The sequence below is a fragment of the Ictidomys tridecemlineatus genome, chromosome 10, assembly GCF_052094955.1.
Source record: "Ictidomys tridecemlineatus isolate mIctTri1 chromosome 10, mIctTri1.hap1, whole genome shotgun sequence".
NCBI classification, from domain to species: domain Eukaryota; kingdom Metazoa; phylum Chordata; class Mammalia; order Rodentia; family Sciuridae; genus Ictidomys; species Ictidomys tridecemlineatus.
Genome location: NC_135486.1, coordinates 121,155,456 through 121,177,696, shown reverse-complemented (window position 1 = coordinate 121,177,696; position 22,241 = coordinate 121,155,456). Strand labels below are relative to the sequence as shown.

The window sequence follows — 22,241 nt, the reverse complement described above, 5'->3', positions numbered from 1 at the left end:
TACCCCTGGGGCAGGGTCTTCACTTCCTATTTTTTCTAGGTTGGTTGTTACAGGGATGCATTTTCTGGGGTCTTAAGGAGAAAGACCATTATTTTAAAGAAAGATGTTGTATAAAAGTAGCTGCTGATTCTGAGGAAAATCCTCTTGTTATGTGTAAATGGTTCCATTTCATGGGGACAGTGCAGAGAAAAGAAAGCAAAGCAACGGGCAGAATCTCAGCCAAAGCAGACTCCACACAACTGTGAACTGTGATGTCCAACTAAAAAGGTTCTCGTGACTCACAGTGACGCATTTGCCTTTCCTACTCCCCACTTCAAGGAGTTTCTCAGGAATCCCCCCAGACTCCTTTTATTTTTAGTAAAAGAAACAGGTTCACTGAGGCTCTGGTCCCACTAACCTTGCCCACTGCCAGACCTCTGGGAATGACTAGTGGTCACCTCACCCACCACTTTCCGGCTAGCAGAGCAGGCCGCACACAAAGCCCGAGTCTGCATGGACAGCGAGGGCTGTTCCTTCAGCACAGTCTTGATGCTGACTTGCAGCAACCGTCATGTGGCCCTTCGTGAGAGGCCAAGACAGTCATGAGGACGCTGGTCTTGACCCTCCTGAGCAGCTGCCCAGTGATTATGAGAGAGAGAGAGAGAGAATATGAGAGAGAGAGAGAGAGAGAGAGAGAGAGAGAGAGAGAGAGAGAGAGAGAGAGAGAGAGAGAAATCCTTTCTCAGACACTGGGGCCAGAATTTCAATTACTTGCAGCTGAAAGCACTCCTATCAGTGCAGGCCCGTGACCACTGGATCTTTTCCTCTCTCTTCACCTCTGGGCTCTAATATGATGTACTATGTTTCTGTTAATGAGAATTTGTCTCTGCTCTTAAAAATCTCCTGTGGAAACTTGTTCCATCAATAATCCCATTATTCCGTCCAATAATTCCTATTGCTCAGCCTAAAAACACACTCAGGTTTCTCTAATCTTAAAATTTGTAACAAATAACAAAAAATCCAAACTTTGCAGCCCACTTTGAGGAGGCTTCCTCTGGGCTTGGGGTGGGGGGCGTATTCACTTACTCTAGAGATGTGACTTCAACCCTGACCATACTTGTTCACTTTTCACCTGCTGGACATGTGCCGAGCATGGACAGCAGGTATGGACAGCAGGCAGGGCACAGTATCAGGCACCAGGGCTCAGGACTTGCCCCTGGGAGGCTTGGAGTCATCAGATAATCTCACGACAGATGCAAGATCACAACTGCAGGGCATGTGGTGTCCATGGGGCAGCCATGTGAGCCCTGTCCGTGGTTAGAGCCAAGTGGAGCCTCATGATGAGGCAGGCAGGCAGATGTGGCAGGGGTGGGAGTGTCTCTAGCCCTGTGGCCTCTCCTGCCACCCTGGTGTGAGTACCCCACCCCTCTGTGCTCATGGGAAACGACATCCCCACTTAGCCTAGCACCGTGCCTGTGCAGGGATACAGGACAGGTCCGCAGCGCACCACAGTCACACCTTTCCTCTCCACTTCCCAGGGAACCCCGACTCCAGAGCAGGCAAAAGTGGAGAGCTCAGAGGCCTCTCCGCTTGGGCCTTTCCCGCCTTCTGGAGAAACGCTTCCATCCAACCACAGCAATCCCTTCCAGCGCAGCCCAGCTTTCCCAACAGGGTCACTGCCCTTCTCGTTCCTCAGCCTCTCAGGACAGCCATGTTCTTGCTTCTAGCAGCCCAGCTGATGTCCATTTACACCATCAGGCACCCATGCATGCTGGTGGGGAGGCTCGGGAGCAGAATGAGTGCTTTTCCTCGGAAAAAAAAAAAGAAACACAAAGACTACACAAGCTGCAGCGCATTACAGGGCACTATTTTTTTAGGGTGGGCAGGAAAATCCTCTGTGTGGAAAACCCCAGGTTGTTCCTGAACCTGTGAACAGGGCAGTGACTGAAGATGCAGCTCCTTGGAGGGCCTCAGGATTCTGCGTCCTGGATGCAGGATTCTGGCTCAAAGGAGGGACTTCCTTACCTCAGCAGAAGATGCTTGGCTATGGGCATGCTAGGAAGCTGTGCATATCTGGAGTCTGAGGATCCACCTGCTTATCTTCCCCTCCAGGCATTTTCTAAGGTGCACAGGCGCATCCTGGAGGCCCGGTATCTCCTGTCTCCACCCTCTGTTGCCCCCCCCCCCCAAGGCAGATGCATCAACCCTTCCCAACTGCAGGAAGGGATTGGGACCTGGGGAGATAAAGTCAAAGGGGACAGTCCTGCATTAGCTCCAAGTGGGGCCAGCCAGTGGATCTCTGTCTGGCACGCCTGGTTTTTACTTCTGGGGGGCCACTCTGGCCACCCGCACAGACCCAAGTGGAGGAGCTTGCCGTGTGGGACCTGGGAGTCCGCAGTGTCCAGTCTAGAAGGCAGAGGACAATGGGGATCATCCAGAGGTGGGCTGCCCAGGGCGCTGGTGCAGGTTGGCCCTGCTGTCGGCAGGCCTCCGAACCCCTGCCAGGCAGCCGGCCTGCCAGGGGAAGTGAATGTGCTCAGCACGAGTGCCAGCTGGCGGGGCTTGCTCCCCAGGGGGGCGGCTGTAAGCACAGATTACTAGTGACTCTGTTCAGTTCTGCTGCTGAGCTCCCTGAGGAGAGGACAGCACAGCCCAGCATCAGCACTAATAGGCTCTGATGCGCCAGACCCAGGCTAAGCAGGGCAGTGCCGGGTGGAGGGGCAGGAGGGCGGACAGAGGCCACGCCTCCACTGCCAGCAGCTGGCTCTGAGCCAGCCCAAGAGGAAGCTCCCTGCAGCTCCTGCAGGCCCTGCCTGGGGCAGAAGGAACCACTTCCTCCCTCTCCCACCACCTACTGTCCACAGCAAAAGAAATCCCCGACCTCCATCAGCACCCCCATTGTGGGGTTCATGGAGAAATTAAAACTTTGCTTCGTTTCAAGGGCCTGTGACTATGAAGTCACATGAGCTGCCACATTCGAGGCGTTGTCATGGAGACAGTGGTGGTTGCATAACTAATGCTGGTCCCCACTTTCATAAAAAAATGTAATTTAAATTTTATGTGTAAGACCAGTTCATTAGACTGAGAAATTAAATTGATAATTTCTTATTTTTTTCTCCCAGAGGAATTTCTGAGAGAGCTGTAGATGAGCTTGTATAGAAGTTTGGTGGGATTCTGGCAATAAAATTGGCCAGGGAGGATGCGTAGTCTTCATCCAGCCAGCTACACCTGAGACTTGGAATGGATTCGTGCCAAGAGGGAGATGGCGCCTTCCCTCGCTTCACTCCAGGGTCCCCTCTTCAGCCCACTGCCTACTGCCCTGGGCTTCATTTTGGGTATAGTACAGTTCTTCTGGAGCCTGGGATTTCTGTCACTTTTAGGCACCATTTGGAGAAGAATCTAAAAATCAGTGTGCGTGAATGTTGATGGAGCAGCAGGCACGTGCTCCACAAAGCCTGGTTTTGCTGTAGGGTGGTTAACTGGTCACGCTGCCAGGACTGGAACACTCTAAGGAGCCTAAGAGATCATGTTCCGATTAATCGCTCTTCCTCACACACGGATCTTGCCTCATTCATCCCCCTACTGTTTGGACGCCTGTGCTTGGTCACCTCTCTCTGACTGACATCCAAGCATTTATAGCCTCTGGGTTCAGCACAGAGCCCCCTTCCTGGTGCCCTTCTGTCCATTCCTGGGGTCTTGGGTCAACACTGTCCCAGTGGATCCTGCTGAAGCCAATCACCCTCAGTAACCCTCCCCTGTGCTCTTCTGAGGCTGCCTCTGAAGTCCCCAGGCTGGGAAGAGAGAGACGTAATGAGTTCTCACCAGGTCAGTCCCTAGCCACACAAACCTAACACACACCCCCTCCTCTCCCTTCACAATGCATGGCAAGCTGTCATCAGAACCTACTGCAATATTCCAAAAAAAAACCCTCATATTCCTTGCAGAAGAGCATTCTATATTCTTGGTGGAACTATCTCTACAGCCTTGATTTCAGTGGTGCAATCTGGAAAGGGATGATGTACTTTTAAGGCAAAAAAACACACACACGTATATACATGCCTCTCCAACCTTTTTCCCTCTTGCTATTCTGGGGCTTGTCTTTAATGAGCAGCTCCAAATGACAGCTTTAATCACTGCCTCTGGCCACTGAAAGAGGCCGCTAATGATAGGAAAGAACACAGGGCCATTTGCATCAATCAGCTCCAGTCTAAATCACTTTTTATGATAATGCACCCAAGCGAAGAAGAAAGTCTCTGATGTCGCCTGCATGATGATGGACCACGTGCTGTCTCCCCAGCTCAGGCCTTCACATAAATCTCTTAAAGAGGCACACACCCCACCCTGGTCTGCCCACCCAGCACTGCCCTCATTTTCTACACCATTAAGGATCCTCCACCGGGGCAGAGTCACGAGGGGTTAAGCAAGCCGCTCCTTAGCTCTTGTTCTTGGGGATGTACCCTCAGATTTATAATTCCAAAAGGAGAGGAAAAAATAAGGCCTACCTGTCTGGAAACACTTACCTATGACACCATTTCATTTTGTTTTTAATTTCTCATTTAAAAGTAAGGGTGGATACGTTGCCAACCTGGATATCTGTTAGCACTCTTGAAATGGAAGGATGTGCTGCCTGATGACAAGAACGACAAGGTCTAAAGGCCATCCTGTGATGCCCAAGCTTGTTGACCTCGGGAAGGTCTAGCAAGATTTACTGGGCCACAGTAGTCCCCACTTCCAGGGCAATCCCGATCATCTCCAAGGTTCACGCCCAGGGTGACACGCTCTGAATCCAGAACTGCTATAGAGCTGATCTCCAAGTCTAAACCCTGTCATGCTGGGAAGAAGTTGATCCCACCTCTTCCTGGGCCAGGGGTTTCCAGACATCAGATGCAGCCAGTGGCTCTCTCCACACGAGCTCCCCATGGGGCAACCTGGAGATGACTTCCAATAGTTTGTAGCAACTAAAATAATTATTAAACAACTACAGTCAATTCTGATGCCAAGATAGATGCCACGGAGGTTTTCTAACCGTGACCTCTGTGTAAAATCAGGAGGCCTGAGATACTTCTCTCCCCTTCTCCAACTGCAAAGATCTAGCAGCTAATAACCTGGTATCGTCTCTCCCCCTAGCAGAGTCAGGGGCAGGCATCTTCTGCTGCTTGAAGTATAACTCTCAGTGTATCCAGTAAGTCTGCATGCATACTTGGACAGCCGTGTGTGTGTGTGTGTGTGTGTGTGTGTGTGTGTGTGTGTGAGAGAGAGAGAGAGAGAGAGAGAGAGAGAGAGAGAGATACTCCAGGGGGTTCCAATCTACCATTTGGATACGTGGAGGAATGCTGAGTGCAAGCCCATTTCTAAGGCTCTCTTCATGCAAAATATGGCTGCTGTAATGAATGTGCCTCTCGGTACATTATAGAAGTCACTATTGAAGTGTGGTTTGGTCGCCCACATGACAGAGTAATTAGTAATTACTTCATTTTATTATGCACAAGGCTATAAGTAGCATTTGGGTAAATGCTAGTTACAGCACATTCTAGTTAGTGAGTGTGAGATTTTCATTCCTCTGTGCTTCCAGTACCTTTTCCATCCTCCACAGTTAAGTGCAAATAGTTATCCATTGTGACTGCGTAATTGTAACAAAAAAGACTTGATATAAGAAATGACTTCTAAATGTTAGAAATTTAAGAGGGTGAATGATAGCTCTTTTAGAGCTATTTCCCCACTGGATCAGTTAGGATTGGGTTTGGCTGCAAATGACAGACAACTTAAAATAACAGTGGCTTAAATAAGAGTTCTCTTTCTCCCATCATGGTCCCAAGGCAGGCTCCGAGCACTGGCATGCACGCTAGAATGTCAGGGATGGAGAACTTTTCTAGATACGTTGCTGTTTCCACTTGTATTGCCTTTCATTCCCAAAGCCATGCCATGGTACAAAATGGCAGCTAGAGCCCCAAACATCATGTGTGCCTTCCAGACTGCAAGGGAAAGGGTGGCATGGCTTCGCTCTTGGCCCTCTCAGAGCACTTGCTACGAGCAGCACTGTAGTTGCATTAGCAGCCGCTGGCCAGTGGGGAAAGGACAGCCTCCTCAGCAACCAATGTTGGAAAGTGGGAAATCTTAACACCCTCGACAAGAACCAACCCAAACCAGATTAATACTTAAACATAAGAACTGAAACCACAGAGCCGCCAGAGGACAATATGGGGAAATGATTCTTCGATGACTTTTTTTTGTATGACCCCAAAAGTACAGACAACAAAAGCAAATTACCCAAATGCAGACTTGTGAAACTACCAAGCTTGAATGCAGGGAAGGAAACAAGAGAGTGAAGAGACGGCCTAGGGGAGACCATGTTCTGAAACCATGCATGTGACCAGGGGTCGATATCCAAAATGCACAAGGACATCAAAGGAGTCACCATCAAGACCTGGTCAAATGGATAAAGGCCTGATTATACCTTTCCTATATGACGTAAATGGCCAACAGGTGTATGAAAAAATGATCACCACCTATCACCAGGGAAATGCGATCAAAATTGAATGAGGGCTGGGCCACAGGTTAGTGGCAGAGCTGTTAGCACGCTCCAGGCCCTGGGTCCAACCCCCAGCTCTGCAAAGACAAGAAATAGAAAGGAGGTATCGTCACACACTTGTGAGGATGGCTATTATCAAACAGACAGATGCCATTGGTGAGGACGTGGAGGAAGGGGAGCCCTGCACACCTTGTGATGGGAAATGAGTCTGGAGGATCTTCAAAACAATTAAAAATAGGACTAGCATACGATCCAGCAGTCCTAGTTTGAGGCATACAGCCAAGGAAAGAGGATCAGTATGTCAAAGAGATATCTGCATCCCATGTTCACTGCAGACTTCTCCACGTTGGCCAACACTGAGATCACCCTGAGTACCCATAGACGTGAATGGATGAAGAAAATGTGCTATATATATACATAATGGAGCACTATGTAACCTTTGTAAAGAAGAAAATTGTGTCATCTGTGACACCTCTTTGAACCTGGAGGATACTTTGTTAAGTGAAATAAACCAGCACAGGAAACAGATGATCTTATGGAAGCAGAGTACAAAGGTCGTCTCCTCTTGGGAAGATGCTCCTCACAGATACAAGGAAGGCTTCTGAGACCCACTGATCAGCATGGTGACTACGGTTGACAATGTTCAGTACTCCTGAAAATCATAACCACAGCAGATTTTAAGTCTCTCATTGCAGAAGATGTGGGGTGACGCATATGCTAATTAGCTCACTTCAGCTCTCAACAATGTATCCATGTTTCAAAAATCTTGCTGCGTGATAAATAAAGTTTATATAATTTATGATTTTTAGTTTTCATTTGAAATAAACAAATAAAGATACATTTTTAAAATGCCCACTGGCCACAACTCAGGTGTGAGATAGCAGCTTGCCACATGGAGTCTGGGAAATGTAGTCTCTGAGCCATTAGAGGGGCCAGTTGCCCAGCTAGACATCAGTGGTCCGGGAAGAAGGAGAGAATGGATACTAGAAGTCAACCAACATGGCTAAATCTACTTTCCACCAAGAACACACCCGGGAACTGTCCAGCACCACCTGGGCCCGTCCCAGAGGTTCCCAGCCTCACACTCAACTGTGGGTGTTTGGAGAAGCTACAAGTGCCCCTTCCTGTGTCAAGGTGATCCTCTGGAGATGCATCCCGATGACCTTTCATTCCCAAGGAGGGTCCCTCCAGAAATTAACACAAGCAAGAGACAAGGAAATACAATGTCCTTCTAGAAAAGCATTACAGATGCAGAGTCATTTTCCCACCATGGGAAGCACCATTTTAAAGCTTCCCAGACAAAAACACAGGGACCAGTTTTTGTCTGCTGGTTTTCAAAGACTCACTACCAAGAGGGGAAATGCCCAGAGTCGGCCACAGCCCAGGCACATAGGCGGCCTCACCTGTGAGCTGGGGTGTGAGTGCTCCTCATGGGTACTTGGTGCTAAGTGACTGTGGAACGGAGGGCTTTCAGTTCTTCGGCATGACAAGTTGCCTGCCCACACCTCTTATTGGAGCTCCTTCCTGGGAGCCTCGACAGGCACCACAGCTTTCCTTAGACCTGAGCAACTGCTGCAGGGAGCTGAGTTTTAAAAGGAACAACTGTGCGCAGGGTCACATGGGCTCAATCATGCCAGGAACGCATGTGTCAGATTCACCTCCATGTCACCTGCCCAGAAGTGCCTTACTGCTTGGCCAGGCGGGTGGCATGGGCTGCAGGCTTCCAAGAAGCCCGGTCACCAGTCGCACACCTACATGCCTTCCACATTCCCCAGGAGGCTTCCCAGAACCCTGCAACCTGTCCAGGCTTGCTTCCCCAGCACCTGGCGCCTCCGTGGCATCCCCTTGCACTGGCTCTTCTGTCTCCCAGGCATCTTGTCAGTGGGTTGTGTCTGCCCACAGGTTTCAGTGGACTCCAACATGGAGGCTCGGCTGTATTAAGAAGAGCGCTGGAGGGGGTGGCGTACACCTGCACCCCCAGTGCTGAGGCAGGACTGCAGGTTCACGGCCAGCTGGGAAACTTGGTGAGGCCCCGTCTCAAAATAAAGTACAAGTGGGGGAGGCGAGGGATGCAGCTCAGGACGCAGCGCTTGCCCAGCAGCACAGGCTTGCTTCCCTCGGGGCCTCAGACCTAACAGGACCAGAGACACTCGAAGCCATCAGAATCCTTGTGCTATTCAGGACAATCCTGATTCTGCCCCGGTGGGAACTGGCCTCTTTGTCACTAGTACTTACTGAGAACTGAAGGCCACCATTGCTAGGTATAGCCCTGGTACTGGAGAACAACAGTAAGGTCTGAGAACTGCTTTCTTTCTCATGCTCGCTCTCCTCTACCCTGAAGATTCTGAAAAGCTCGTGTCCGCTGCACTGGAGCCCCTGAGTGAGGAGGGAGCATGCTGCCTCCCCAGCTCCTGACACCCTGCCTGACAGAGAAGGCCCTCACAAATGTCTGTCACCTGGACACATGAATGCTGTCTCTGAATCCAGGGTCTTGCACATACGGGCAAGCCCTCACCACTGGGCTACTCCTCAGCCCACCAGAGTAACTACCTGATCGCAGCAAAAATCACTCTTGATTTCAAGAGTCAGAGATTGCCGGAGTGGCAGGGGCCTTCCTAAGTCCCAAGTCACTTGGTTAGGGCCCTGGGCTCCAAGCAGAAGACCTCAGCTACTGCATCTGGATGAGGCTCCCTTCTGAAGGCCTGGAGGTGATGTGATCATCTCCTCTGAAAATCTTATCCCGTGTTCAATGATCTTTTATGAAAAATATGACCTCGGACAAACTAACTTTCCCCTGTGCACTATGAATGTTTCAGATCTGGTGTGTGAAATACACTTCAGTGACTCTTACATGTGCAGAGAGGCAGGCAGGGAAGGGGGAAGGGACCCTCTGCTCAGAGCGCACAGTAGCAGGAGTGCCCAGGACTAGGCAGCTGTGCTATGGACACCATTCCATGCAGGACATCTATTCCAGAGCCCACTGGGCTGCCCAGCCTGTGAACGAGGAAGCCACTACTCCAGTTCTCAGGCCGCTGTTTCAGCTGGTCAAATTCACAACAGGTGGTCAGCCAGTGCTGAGAACCAAGAATGGGAAACAGCTTCCCAGCATTTCCAAGGGAGGTCAAGGGGAGTACACAGCAAGGGAAAATGCTGTTTGACGATGCTTTACAGTGGCCATGGCACTGTGCGTAAGTCCAGCTTTGGTGAAAAATGGGAATGTGAAACTACGCTCCTTGCCTGGGCTGAACAGAAGACTTGCAGAGCAGGAGGAGCCCTCAGAAGACATCAGGAGACCATCTGCCTACCTAGTGGAACTGCCCTAAAGCATTACCAAAAGAGAAGATGAGCCAGGTGTGGTGGCGCACACCTGCAATCCAGCAGCTCAGGAGGATCACAAGTTCAAAGCCAGCCTCAGCAAATCAGCAAGGCTCTAAGCAACTCAGGAAGGCCCTGTCTCTAAATAAAATTAAGAAAGGGCTGGGGGAAAATACCAAAAGTGCTAAAGTACCTGGATACTAGTCCTCAAGCTCCCTTGAGTTCAATCCCTGGTACCAAAAATATCCAACCAAACAAAAACAAAACAAAAAAATATTGAAAGTACACAAAGCAGGAAATTTCTCCGTGTCCTAAGGGAACCTGTTCCCATAGTGAAAAAAAATCTGATTAATAAAATGACTTTTTACCTCAGGCTTTAAGGATGGCAATAACTAAGGGCCCATTTATATCACTTTCTGTTTGGGGGAAGATCTTGGGTGAAGTCTCTTTCCCCATTGCAGAAGACGGATTCAAACCCCAGCCTCCCTTGCGGCAGACACCACCCAGTGAAAGGTCCCCCAAGCTCTGAAGACTTCTGTGGTCAGGCCTGTCACCAACTAGCCCTGTGCCCTGGGTTGTTCATTTCTCCTCCAGGACAGTAGGTCCCTCTGAGATGCAGGGGCAGTGGAGGCAAGGAGGTAGCCTAGGATGCCTCTATCTCCCTTCAAGCACTGACACTCCACAATTTTACACCACGGAAAATCCACAGCATTCAAGGAGGGCCTAAGGAGTAAGTGACATCTGTCAGGTAAGAGGAAATCTTTTCCTTTCGATTCCTTTCAAATCTCCATGTTCAATACCACATTGGTAATTAAGCACAGAACTCAAATTTGGCTGCTACTACTATTTGTGATAGTTGATACAGAGCCAAGACGAACTTCTACCTTATCCAACTACAGCAGGAAAACAGAAGCTGGGTCAGGCTGTGCTCCACACCTCCTCCCCAAATCAGCTGCTCGGGCACCTGCTGGCACAGGCCCGGTCCGCCTGGGCCCACGCCAGCCTGGGCAGACTGGAGACTGCTCCCAGAAGCTCCTCCCCCACACAGGAACGTGGTCAGAATCTGTGGAGAGGGACAACCCGTGGAAATGACCACCAAGCGGAGCAGAGCTGCCCCAGAGCTTCAAGGGTTCATCTGCTCAGCCAGGGTCTGTCAAGGAGTTGGGGAGTCCTAAAATCACTGCTTGCACCAGGTGACTGTTCCACATTCTAAGCCATTCTGCTAGAGAGACCCAGGTCCAAACCAGGGGAAACCACGGTTCTAAGCTATGACATCGCCCACGACTATTCCAGAGTGTGGCTTTTGTTTGTTTTCAGTGCTAGGAATCAAACCCAGGGGTGCTCTCCAGCCCTCTTTGCTTTATTTAGTTTGAGACAGGACCTCACTAAGCTGCCCAGGCTGGCCTTGAACTGGCGTCTTACTGCCTCAGCATTCCAAATCGCTGGACTTACAGGGGAAAATACCAGTAGTGCTGAAGTACCTGGATACTAGTCCTCAATAAATATTAGTTGTTAATATTATCTCCGCTTCAGAGGAACCAGGAGGCAGGGTGTCATTAAATGCACATTTCTTCATTAAGAGAAGAAAGCAGCAATTTAGATTATTGGCAAAATCCTCTCCTAACAACAAGGTGCTTTCTCTTCTCACTTCTCCTACTGTCAGGAGCATTGACATTTGCAGGCTTCTCCCATGGGCCAGGGCCTCATCTGTGGTCATCTGGAGGACAGCAGTGGAGCCTGCTGAGCATGTCACAGTGATGGACCCTCTCCTCTGTCCTTGCACCCTCGACTTGGCATATCTGGGCACCACCACAGAGGCCGGGCACCCCCCCAGGGCACTGTGGGCCCCCGGGGGGCGTTCTCCAGAGTGAAGCACTTTCCCTGGGCAGTTAATCTGGCAATTAGCCTCTTCAAGGAAGTGGCTCTGGACAGAGTTTAATCAATCAGGATCATCAAACAAAGGTGACTAAGAATCTGGCACACAGATAATGAGTGAAGAAATTTTCATTGTAAACTCTTATCTGAAAGACTACTGAGAAGCTTCCAGACCCCTCCCGAAAAATGCCACTGTCGCCCACCCAGCCGTCGTTGACGTGTGCTGCCTCCTGTTACCTGCCCCGATTTCTTTTTTTTTTTGGTAGCTGGGATTGAATCCAGAGGTGCTTAACTACTGAGCCACATCCCAGCTCTTTTTTATATTTTATTTAGAGACAGGGTTTCGCTGAGTGACTTAGGACCTTGCTAAGTTGCTGAGGCTGGCTTTGAACTCATGACCCTTCTGCCTCAGCCTCCAAAGCTGCTGGGATTACAGGTGGCGCTATTGCGCCCAGCACCTGCCACGCTCTTAAAAAACTAAACAAAGCAAATGAAATGAGCAGAAATGTATGATACAGACACAACGTGCCTTAAAGCAAAAGAGGGTAACATCCTGATTTGTAGAATAAATGGCCAGAGGCCGGATGGTCTGCTTCACCACAAGAGCTTTGCTTTATCAGAGGATCCCTCTCTGAGCTGACACTCCTGTGGAATTTAAAATAGACTCCCAGGACTTAAACCTGACCGACATATGGCTTCTCAGGGCACATCCTCACCCAAGACAGGGTGCCTGTGAGAGAGCTCAGGTGGCAACAGAGGAAAGAAAATCACTGTCCAGTATGTGGTTCCTTCAGCACGCACGTCCTGCCCTACTTCTGAATTCTACAGTGCCACGGTTTTGTGTTGACAGTGTTCAAGAAAGAGCGACCCACATACTCTATTACCCAGCCAGTTGAAGGGCTCCTGGAAGAGCCGAGAATTGAAGTACAAGAAATATCCTGATACTTCAACCCTTCCACAGAGTTTGGAAGCTTGTTTCTCAAGGAGCCTCAGGGCCGCCTCGAGGCACTGGAAAGACAATGGAGCATAGCACATTGGCATCCGACCCTAGGCCTCGGGGGAGGATCCACTTATAGTCCAAGAAGCAAAACATCCCATCATTAATCCTTTGCCACCTGTGAAGTAAAACGGCCAGATGAAGACACTGGGCCCGGTATGACAGGCCAGGCTCTAGTCTTACCACACACAGTGCAACCCATGACACCAGCCAAGCTGCTTCTCTTCTCGGAGCTCTGGCTTCCTCCCCGCAAGGCTGAGAGGGCGTTTTATAGTGAGGTGGCAAGCAGCTGGCCTCGCAGTCACAGGCACGCAAGCCCTTGCACAGTGAGCATGACCAAGGGTTTGCTTGAAGCACCTGTTTTGAAATTTTTTGCTTTCATATGTCCCACTTAAGATGTATTGATCCCACAGAGATGCTGCCTGGAGCCCCGAGGGGCTGCCCAATAGTCTCAGGTACCTTGAAAGGATCTGCTAACAGGGAATCAGGATGACAGACACCTGCAAATGTTTCCATCCCCTGTCATATAAGGTGCAACCCACTCTGAAGCAATTGCTTATAGAGAATTACAACCAATCCTTAGGCCCATGCTGGTAAGTAGGAGGGGCAAAAGATTTTTTTTTTCCATATGAGGAAATAGGCAAATTGCTTCACCTCGTGACGTCAATGGGGGAAAAAATCTTTGAAGGGAATTCTGAACTTCTGAGTCCCCTCTTACAGGTACTTCGACCTACAGAACAAGAATGCTCTGCAAAAGCCCAGCCAAACATCCAGCTCCTCTTCTCAGCTCTACCTCAGCACAGTACTGCCCCAGCACAGTACTGCCCCAGCACAGTACTGCCCCAGAACAGTACTACCCCAGAACAGTACTACCCCATAGTACTGCATCACAGTACTACCCCAGCACAGTACTGACACAGCACAGTACTACCCCAGCCCAGTACTGCCCCATAGTACTGCCCCACAGTAATACCCCAGCACAGTACTGACCCAGCACAGTACTACCCCAGCAGCCCACACGCTCATCAGAACTGCGGCAGTGTGAACCCCCAGGCTAGCCCTTCACAGGAGGCACTCCTGTCTTCTTCCTTTCTTCTTCAGATATCCCCATGTCTGACTCTCTGTTGGGTACAGACTACATCCTAGACTTTCCTCGATCAACCCTCGAGCACCCTGCTCAGGATCTAGACACACAGCAGATATCCTGAGGGACTCCTTTAGGACTAAAAAGCTGCCCTAAAATGGATCAAAATAGACATTTCCCCAAAGCAGATATAGACAGCCAATGAAAACACAAAAAGATGCTCAATATCTTTACTCACAAGCAAAATGCAAACTCAAACCAAAATGAGTTACCACTTTATAACCACTAGAATAGCCACAGTCAGGAGGAGGACCAAGGTGTGAGGAGAGGCGATGGAGAAACTGCAGCCCTCAAGAGCGCTGGGGAGTGTGCAAGGGCACAGTCACGCGGGAGAACTGTGCAACAGTTCCTTCCCACACCACAGAAACAGAGCTAACACGCGACTCCACAGCTCCGTTCCCAGGTATTTACACGTCCACGCAGAAACTTTCCGTGAACATTCAGGATGACATTATTCATGAGGGACAAAAGTAGAGCCACCCGACTGCTATCAACAGATGAGTGAATAAAGAACACATGGCGTCTAAACAATGGAATGGGAGTTATCCATTTAAAAAATGGAGCCCTGATACAAGCCACACCTCAAATGGATCTCAAAAACATTAAGGAAAAAGACAAATGCTCACATTGCATTATTTCATTTATCTGAAACGACATGCTAAGAATAGGTAAAACCAGCTGGGCACATTGGTGCAGTCTGTAATCTCAGCAGCACGGGAGGCTGAGATGGGAGGATCGTGAGTTCAAAGCCAGTCTCAGCCTCGGTGAGGGGCTAAGCAACTCAGTGAGACCCTGTCTCTAAATAAAATAGAAAATAGGGCTGGGGATGTGACTCAGTGGTTGAGTGCCCCTGAGTTCAATCTCTAGTACTACCCACCAAAACAAAAAAACAAAACAACAACAACAATAAACTCAAACAATAGGCAAAACTATAAAGAATGAAGTAGATTAATGGTCCCCAGACTTTGGGAAGTGGGTATGGAGTGGCCAGTGGGTCTGGAACTTCTTCTGGGGTCTGAGAACATGTCTTAGAATTAGTGGCCATGTCTTGCGAATGCTCTAAAAATCACTGTACATGTAAAAAGGGTGATTTTACCACAGAGAATGCACAGTATCTTTCAATAAAATAATTTTTAAAAAGCAAATTAGTCAGACGAGGCTGCCTCAGAGTGGCTTTCAAACCTGAGCATGCAGCAGGCAGCTGGAGCGCTGTGAAACAGGGTGCTGGGCCCCAGCCCTGTGGTTTCTGACCCAGCAGACCTTGGGCGGGGCTCAGGAATCTGATCTCTGACAAGGCCCCTGTGGGAAAGGTCCTCCTGGGCTAGAGCCACATTTTGAGATCCACTGGCCTAGAGCAGTGAACCCCAACTTCAGCACACGTGGTGGACACTGCAAAGTCATCCAGGTGACTTCCCAGGTCCCCACCCAAAGGCCAGCTTGCTGGCTGGCTGCTGGGAGGGCTGTCGGTGGGAGGTGTCCCTCTCTGTGCATCATGGGACAACTCTGAAGGGCAGTCTGGCCATGGCTCTCCAGGTGGTTAGTGAAGGCTCTCTCTCTGGCTTGCAGCACACAGCTTGCCACCTCCCTCCACCCACCCATTCCTGCTCCACCTCCTCCCTCTCCAGGCATTGATCCTGAGGACCCTCACTGATACGTATTCTGCTCACCAAACTCCATCTCAGTCTGTCTCACGGGAAAATCCAACCTGTCATAATGCATTGAATCATCTGGGGAGCTTGTTCAAATGCAGATTCTAATTCTATAAATCAGATCTGAGGTTCAGCATTTCTAACAAGCTCCTAGGTGAAGCCTGTGCCGATCCATGGCCCACTTTGCATGGGGCTGAGATGACCTTGAAGTGCTTCTCTGGTTCCATAATAGGAAGACTATGATCCACCAGGTGGAGTGTAGAGGGAGAAAGGTACCATATTTAATAGGTCCTAAAAAGGGACTGATATTACCCTGTCCTTGAGATCCAGGCCACGGAACTGGGTCACAGGTAAGTGTGTTCAATGTACGTCTTTCAGGTATTTCCAGCAGTTAACCCCCCAGGACGGGGGCCAAGACCTGCTTGAGTTACTTTATGCCCTGTTGTTACAGTGAGCAATCTGCATTGTGCAAGCAAGAGACAAGTGGTGACTGATACCCCTACACAGCCTGGTCAGGGAAGCTACAGCTGGGTGGGAAGGAGGTGAGAGGAGAGGCAAAGGCGGGTGGTGGCTGCCATCTTCTGCCCTCCAATACCCCTTGCCTTCTAAGAGCATGCCAGGCAGTCTGTACCATGTCTAAGTTGGACTGGAATCTGCTACTGGCTCACTGAGATCACCCCAACCTGTCTCTGTGTTTTTCATTCTGTTCAGGCTGACTCTGCATTAAGACAGGCCACTGACTCAGGGCAGGTTTTAAAAAGAGAAAGGGGAAATTTCAATCAAAATTTCAAGTACTTATCTGAGACTGGCCAGAGAGCTGATTTGGGGCAGGGTTAGATGAGGGCAGCGTCTCTGAGAAGACAGAGATCCCTGGCCCTCTTCCACACACTGAGCTATGGGACTAGTCAACAGGGCTGTATGACAGATCTGTGAGTGCTCAGGGGAAAGGGGCAGGAGGAAGTTGAACCTGTAATACTAATTCTTATGACAAGTTATGAAACTTGGCAATTTGTCATTCTTGAATCTTTCAATTCTCAAATTTCTATCTGTGTTGTGAGTTCAATTGTACAATTTCACAAAAAATAAAATAAAATAAAATAAAATAAGTGGGTTTCAGCTGAGCCTGGGGCAGAATACCAACAAAAAAGGCATAGGCAACTAACGAAGCCCATGTGGAGAAGCCGTGGTTCTAGAAGGACACAATTTTCTGCAGTTTTGCTAGATTTTCATGGCAGTGACATAACAACAAGATGGGGTGGGGGAGAAAGGAAAACCCAGGGTAGGTAAGTCCTTACCATTCTGGACTGTAGCAATGACCCAAGTTATGCCCATACCCTGTGTGAGGCACCCAGGAAGGGCACAGCCCAGGAGGCACACCGACAGCAGCAAGTAGGTTTATGAATGAATTTTCAAAGTGCTTGGCAAACTTGAAAACCCATGCAGCAGTGAAGACGCACTGCTCTGTCACTGTCACTTGTTGTCTCTTCTTGAGTGGTGTACGACTGTCATGATGCCCCCTGATCCCACCTGTGGTATGTACTCACTAGAGGAGGCAGTCCCTGATCATCCCGGTGAAAGCCCAGTCTTGTGTACAAAAGAGAAAGAAGTCTAGGTGCAGAGCAGCACAAACATCAGTGCTGCAAGTGCTGATTATTTACCAGTGTCTCAGAACCTAGTGATTTCCAAACCTGCTGGAGCTTCTTATGAACATAAACACACACATCCCAACACAGGGCAAAAGGATTCCCAGAAACCTATACCAAAAACACAAGTAAATTATCCTCTGAGCAGGGATTTCTCTCCAGTTTCATTGCTTCCCACAAGGGGAACAATTTCTTGAGAACATAATAGTAAAGGAAACAATACACCACCAAAGAGGAAAATAACATCTTTATAATTACAGATTACTTCCCAAACAAATTACACACCTCCACACCTACTCCACTGCAAGCCCAGCGACCGCTCGGAGCTTGCCCGTCCCCTCAGCTATCAACATTTAAAGCTTAACAGCTCAATCACCAGATTTCTGATACAGAAACTCTAGACAGCAAAACACTCTCAAATGACCCACTCACTTCATTCTGGAGAATGCGGAAAACAGTTATGGGAAGCACAAATCGGGGTTAATACCACTGCAGGCGAGCACAGAGCCTTGCTGCCTCAAAGAGCCCAATTTCAGTGTGCCAGTTTCAGAGATTACCTAATCATTTCTAAGCTATTCAGATTTTATCAAGCAAGAATTAGCAGCTGGGCTTGGCCCATGCAGGCACATCCCTTTATCAGGAAGTCATCTAAGTCCGCATTACTGGAGCAAGGCACCCACATTGATTTCAACCTACTGGTTACTTATCCATTAAATGGGTTTCTTAACCATCACACTGGTTATTTAATTCCTACCCCATGGCTCCCCCAAGAAATAAAAAGTGCACTATAATTATATAAACTCTTAATTAAACTGAAGAAGTCAGTGTTGCCATTATCCATCAGTAATTCCACTCAATTAGGACAATAGACTTCCATTTATTACTGAACTCTTAATTGCTACTCATTTTCCTGGTTAGTAATTGCCAATCCTATCAGACAATGTGCTTAAAGAAAATTCTGCCATGAAATTATATTTCTCTCCATCAAAAGAAAGGTGGAATCAGAGAGCCCTTACGTCCTCAGGAGCTGGGTCCTCTTCTGCAGCCCTAGGCGACTGACTCCAGGCTCAGGAATTTAAAGGCTGATGCCCCGGGGTGGATTATCCTTGCTCCGAACCACAGGAGACTTACCCACAAAGGAAGGGCATATTCAGGTCGCCAGAGAATCCCAAAGCCAAAGCCGAGCAAAGGACGCAAAAACAAAGCCCCGTGCAATCTCCAGATCTCCAAGGGGAAGCTCCAAGTCTCCAGGAAAGGCGCATCCTAGGTCCTGAGGTGCACGTCCACTGCTAGGGGCAGGTTGGGCGTCTGCGGCATCTCGGCCACGGAGACCCTAGCTGGGGGTCCAAGGGTGGCAGCTGTGGGCGCCCCGACCAGGCCGAGGAGCCTTGACCTCCCTTGGTCCGGCTTCCGAGTGGGGTCTTCGCCTGGCAGGCGCCCCGCGCACCAAGGTCTTGGCCTCCCGCGCCAGGCAGGGAGGAGGCGCAGCCGGCTCCGGGACGCTGCGGGCGGCCAGCGGCGCCAGCAACCTAGCCGCGACTCGCGGGTGCGGCGGCCGCGGAGCTGCGCGCCGCCCGCCCCGGGCCCGGCCCGGCCTGAGCAGCGCCCCGGCCCGTCCCGCTGCTCATGATCAGCTTCTAGTTGGCCGAGAAGAGAGGAGCCCGCGGCCGGCACAGACACCGAGGTGGGGAAACTTGGCAATTTATGCCCGGGCCCCGGGGAGGTCACCCGCAGTGCACCCGCCGATTGGCTGCGGCGGCGGGGCGCGCAGGCAGAGCGCGCGGCTCCCGAGGCGCACTGCCATCCCGGGGACAGGTGGGAGGCCGACAGCAGGCGCGGGCTATGCGCGGACCGCCCACCCACCCAGGCGGGAGCCGTGCAAGATGCGCTCTGGCTGTTTGGGCTTGAGACGTCACACTCGCTATTTGAGCCTTCCAGTTGACAATGAGCTCAAGCCACTTACAGCCAGAAGACGTTAGGCATTTACTCCATCTTCAAGTCCCGAAGGAGGAGCGCAAGGTGGAAGACAAGTGGTGGCAAGGGTGAGCAGGACCAGGCCAGGGTAGGGCCACGGCTCTCCTCACGCCCTCACGCTTGTCTTTCTTACAGAAGACTCTGACATCAGGGACATGTCCAGCAGTGCCCCAAGAACTGTGGAGCACCCCCAACCTGAGGTCAGTGAATCAGAGCACACTCCTTTTTATATCCTAAGAAAGGGAGGCTGGAAATGGTTCAGGTCCATCCTTGGTCCCTGAGCTGGTGACCAGGTGGACATGCAGATTCCTGGGTTTCAGCATCAACAGTTCAGTGCTCCTTGACCCATTAAGAAGAGGGTTCTGGGAGGGGCTGCCAGGAACCAGAAGGTGATACAGCTGCAGATAGCACCCTAAAAGGGTCTGCTTCCTGGCCCGGAAGCCTTACTGCCCACTCCACACTTATCCCTGGTCAGTGAACACACTCATCTGAGCCGTCTCCCGTTTCACTTCAGGTGTCTATTCTGGCTTTTGCAAACCCGAATGTCCACATGGAAAGAAACCATAGAAGTAGAGAGAAGCCACACGCTGCTCTCCTCAGGTCCAGGGCTGAGAGCCGTGTAGCCCCTCTGGTCCTGGAACACAGGCAGTCAAGAAGGCGTCTGTCCTGCTGCCCCGTGATGGGAATGATGAGCAGAGCTCCACGTCCTATGGATTTCGGGCCAACCAGTGCTATCAAACCACGGTTTTTAAAGCAGCAACAAACTAGAACTAGTCAGAAAAAGTCTCCATTCCTGATGACTCGGGCACTCTAGAGGTGACCTCGGTCTGTTTAACAAGCTTTCCAGGTGAGGTGATGAAGGGGCAGTCCTCCAGCCTCAGTCCCAGGGCTTCATGTGACTGTGCAGCTTGCAGAGCCTGGAATTTGATTTTTTTTTTTTTTTTTTTTTTATGCTGCGTTCTTGTTTAACAAGACCAGGAAAAAGCAAAAAGGGACCATTACCAACTGATCTATTGGGTGCTTGCTGCATGCCCTGGGGCATGACCTTGTTAGTGCCGACACTGCCCTATAGGAAGCTGCTCTTGTCTCTATTTTAAAGCCAGAAAACAGAATCAAGCATGTCAAATAATCTGTTGAAAGTCACACAACCAGCAAGTGGCAGAACTAGCTACAAACTCAGGCTTGGGTTGGCGCTAGAACCCAAGTCCCTGACTTAACACGGCACTGCTCATGACTAAAAGAAGACTCCACCTTTCTTTGTATGACATACTGAAAAAAACAGAATCATGTGAAATATATATTGATGGAAATGTGCTTTTCTTTTTAACGTGTTGAATTTCCTAATGTCCACGATGAGCACGTATTAACAGTTATGACCAGCGTAGTTTTTAACGTTACAAATTCTGTGGAGGGCTCAAAGGCCATCCTTGGCCCCCGAGAAGACTAGAGGTCACTTTCCACATGTTTGGTGGCTACAGAATCAGCCAAACTGGGGAATGGTGGATAATCTGCTCAGCAGCGAGCCCAGGGTCAGAGGAGGCAGGCCAACGGGTAGCTGTGAGGTAGGTGGCATGTGAGGGGTGCAGGGACAAAGGCACAGGTTTAAGGACTACAGTGGGTGAAGGAACCAAGCCTTCCTGTTGAGAGTGGGCTTCTGTGGGTCTCAGACCTTGGTTTTTCTCCTGCAGCAGAGCAAGGCAGCATCACCTGTGACCCCAAAGCTTTAAGATGGACAACCACAAAGTGGGCTGTGGCGTCATCTTTGGCGATCACTGGCACAAGGCCACATTCAGGAGCATCTTCTGTCCCCTTTGCCTAGGAACTCCTGCCAGTCTCCGTGAGGGGAGAGGCCATGTGGAAGCACTTTGTCCTCCTAGCCTTACTCAGTCACATGAGCTGGCATCCTCAGTCCCACTGCAGTGGCCTTCTGCCACCCCACATTGCCAGTGTGCAGGTGACTTTGTGAACATTGACTACAACTCCCTTTAATCAGCAAGTCAAGTAAAAATAATTGAGCAGGCACTCTACTTACTAGAAGTGTCACCAACATCTATGTGCTGGAGCTCAGCGCACGAAGTTCTCACAGAAGCCACAGTGAGTGAGGAAAGTGACACAGGAAGGCTGTTATTTTGCTTCCTGGGAGAGGCTGGCATTCACAGCATTGTGAGGCTCCCGTGCCCCAGGAGAATGAGGGTCCCATGCCCCAGGAGAGAATGAGGCTCCCGTGCCCAGGAGAATGAGGGTCCCATGCCCCAGGAGAGAATGCTTTCACGTGTCTTGGCACCAAGGGCTCCAGTGTATTGACCATGCAACAGAAGTTTCTTTTTGGTCATAAAATATAAAATTAGGGTAACTGGCTCCAAGGTCTAGAGATGAGGGAAGAGGGGGTCACCCCACTCACTCAAAGACACCACCCTTCCCTTAAACAGGTCCCTGCAGCAGCCTCATCACCACCCATTTCTAAAGTGTTCCTAAAATAAAGGAGCGTGTGTGTGTGTCCTCAAAGAAGCTCTAACTACCTCGAGGCCAGCAGGGAACGGGAGAATGAGAAACTGGGAGTCAGAAAGTTCCATGTCCCGAGGTCTGCTTGGTGGCCAGCCCTGCACACCTGGCAGTCACTTCACACTGCAGCCATGTCCCCTCCCTGCAGCTGTCGTGTGGACTCAGTTCAGTACCCACATCCTCCCCAAAGGCTGCAATGACTGGCCTCCAGCTAGAGGGGCCCGGTATGGCCTCATTTTAGGAGCACATATACACAGCATCTACGCAAATGCAACGCCAAGCCCTGGACACTGGCCGGCAAGGTCCCTGTAAAAGCAGTGCTGTGGCCAGAGACCAAGGTCAACACAGTTCTCTGCAGCCTCCTGGCCTTGCCTCTGCTCTCCTGTTTGGAAGGGGAAGAAATGTTGCAGGCTGTGTGTGAGGTAGAGTGCGTTGGTGGGGAGGCGCGGAGGAGGAGGCCAGAGTGGACAGGATGCTTTGCCGAGATGCCCTATTGGGTAGGCCTGGGACGAGCCTGGCCCCATGCTTGGGACGATGGGCTGATAATCTACCATGGAAACTGAGCAGAAGCTACCAGACATATTCCCTCAACTTTCTAGGTCATTTTTCCCTACAGGGTTTTGCACACAAAAGG

At 50.2% G+C, this 22,241-nt stretch overlaps 1 protein-coding gene and 1 long non-coding RNA gene across 8 annotated transcripts in view; one reads left to right on the top strand and one right to left on the bottom strand.

The window, feature by feature from the left end:
* The window catches only part of Auts2 (activator of transcription and developmental regulator AUTS2), a 1,065,696-nt gene that overhangs the window by 143,078 nt on the left and 900,377 nt on the right, over positions 1-22,241 (bottom strand). The gene's annotated exons all lie outside the window — the stretch shown is intronic.
* On the top strand, positions 18,677-20,415 carry LOC120887218 (uncharacterized). Its single transcript, XR_013426898.1, has 3 exons — positions 18,677-18,815; positions 19,241-19,305; positions 19,620-20,415. It is a non-coding gene; the product is annotated as an uncharacterized LOC120887218 (long non-coding RNA).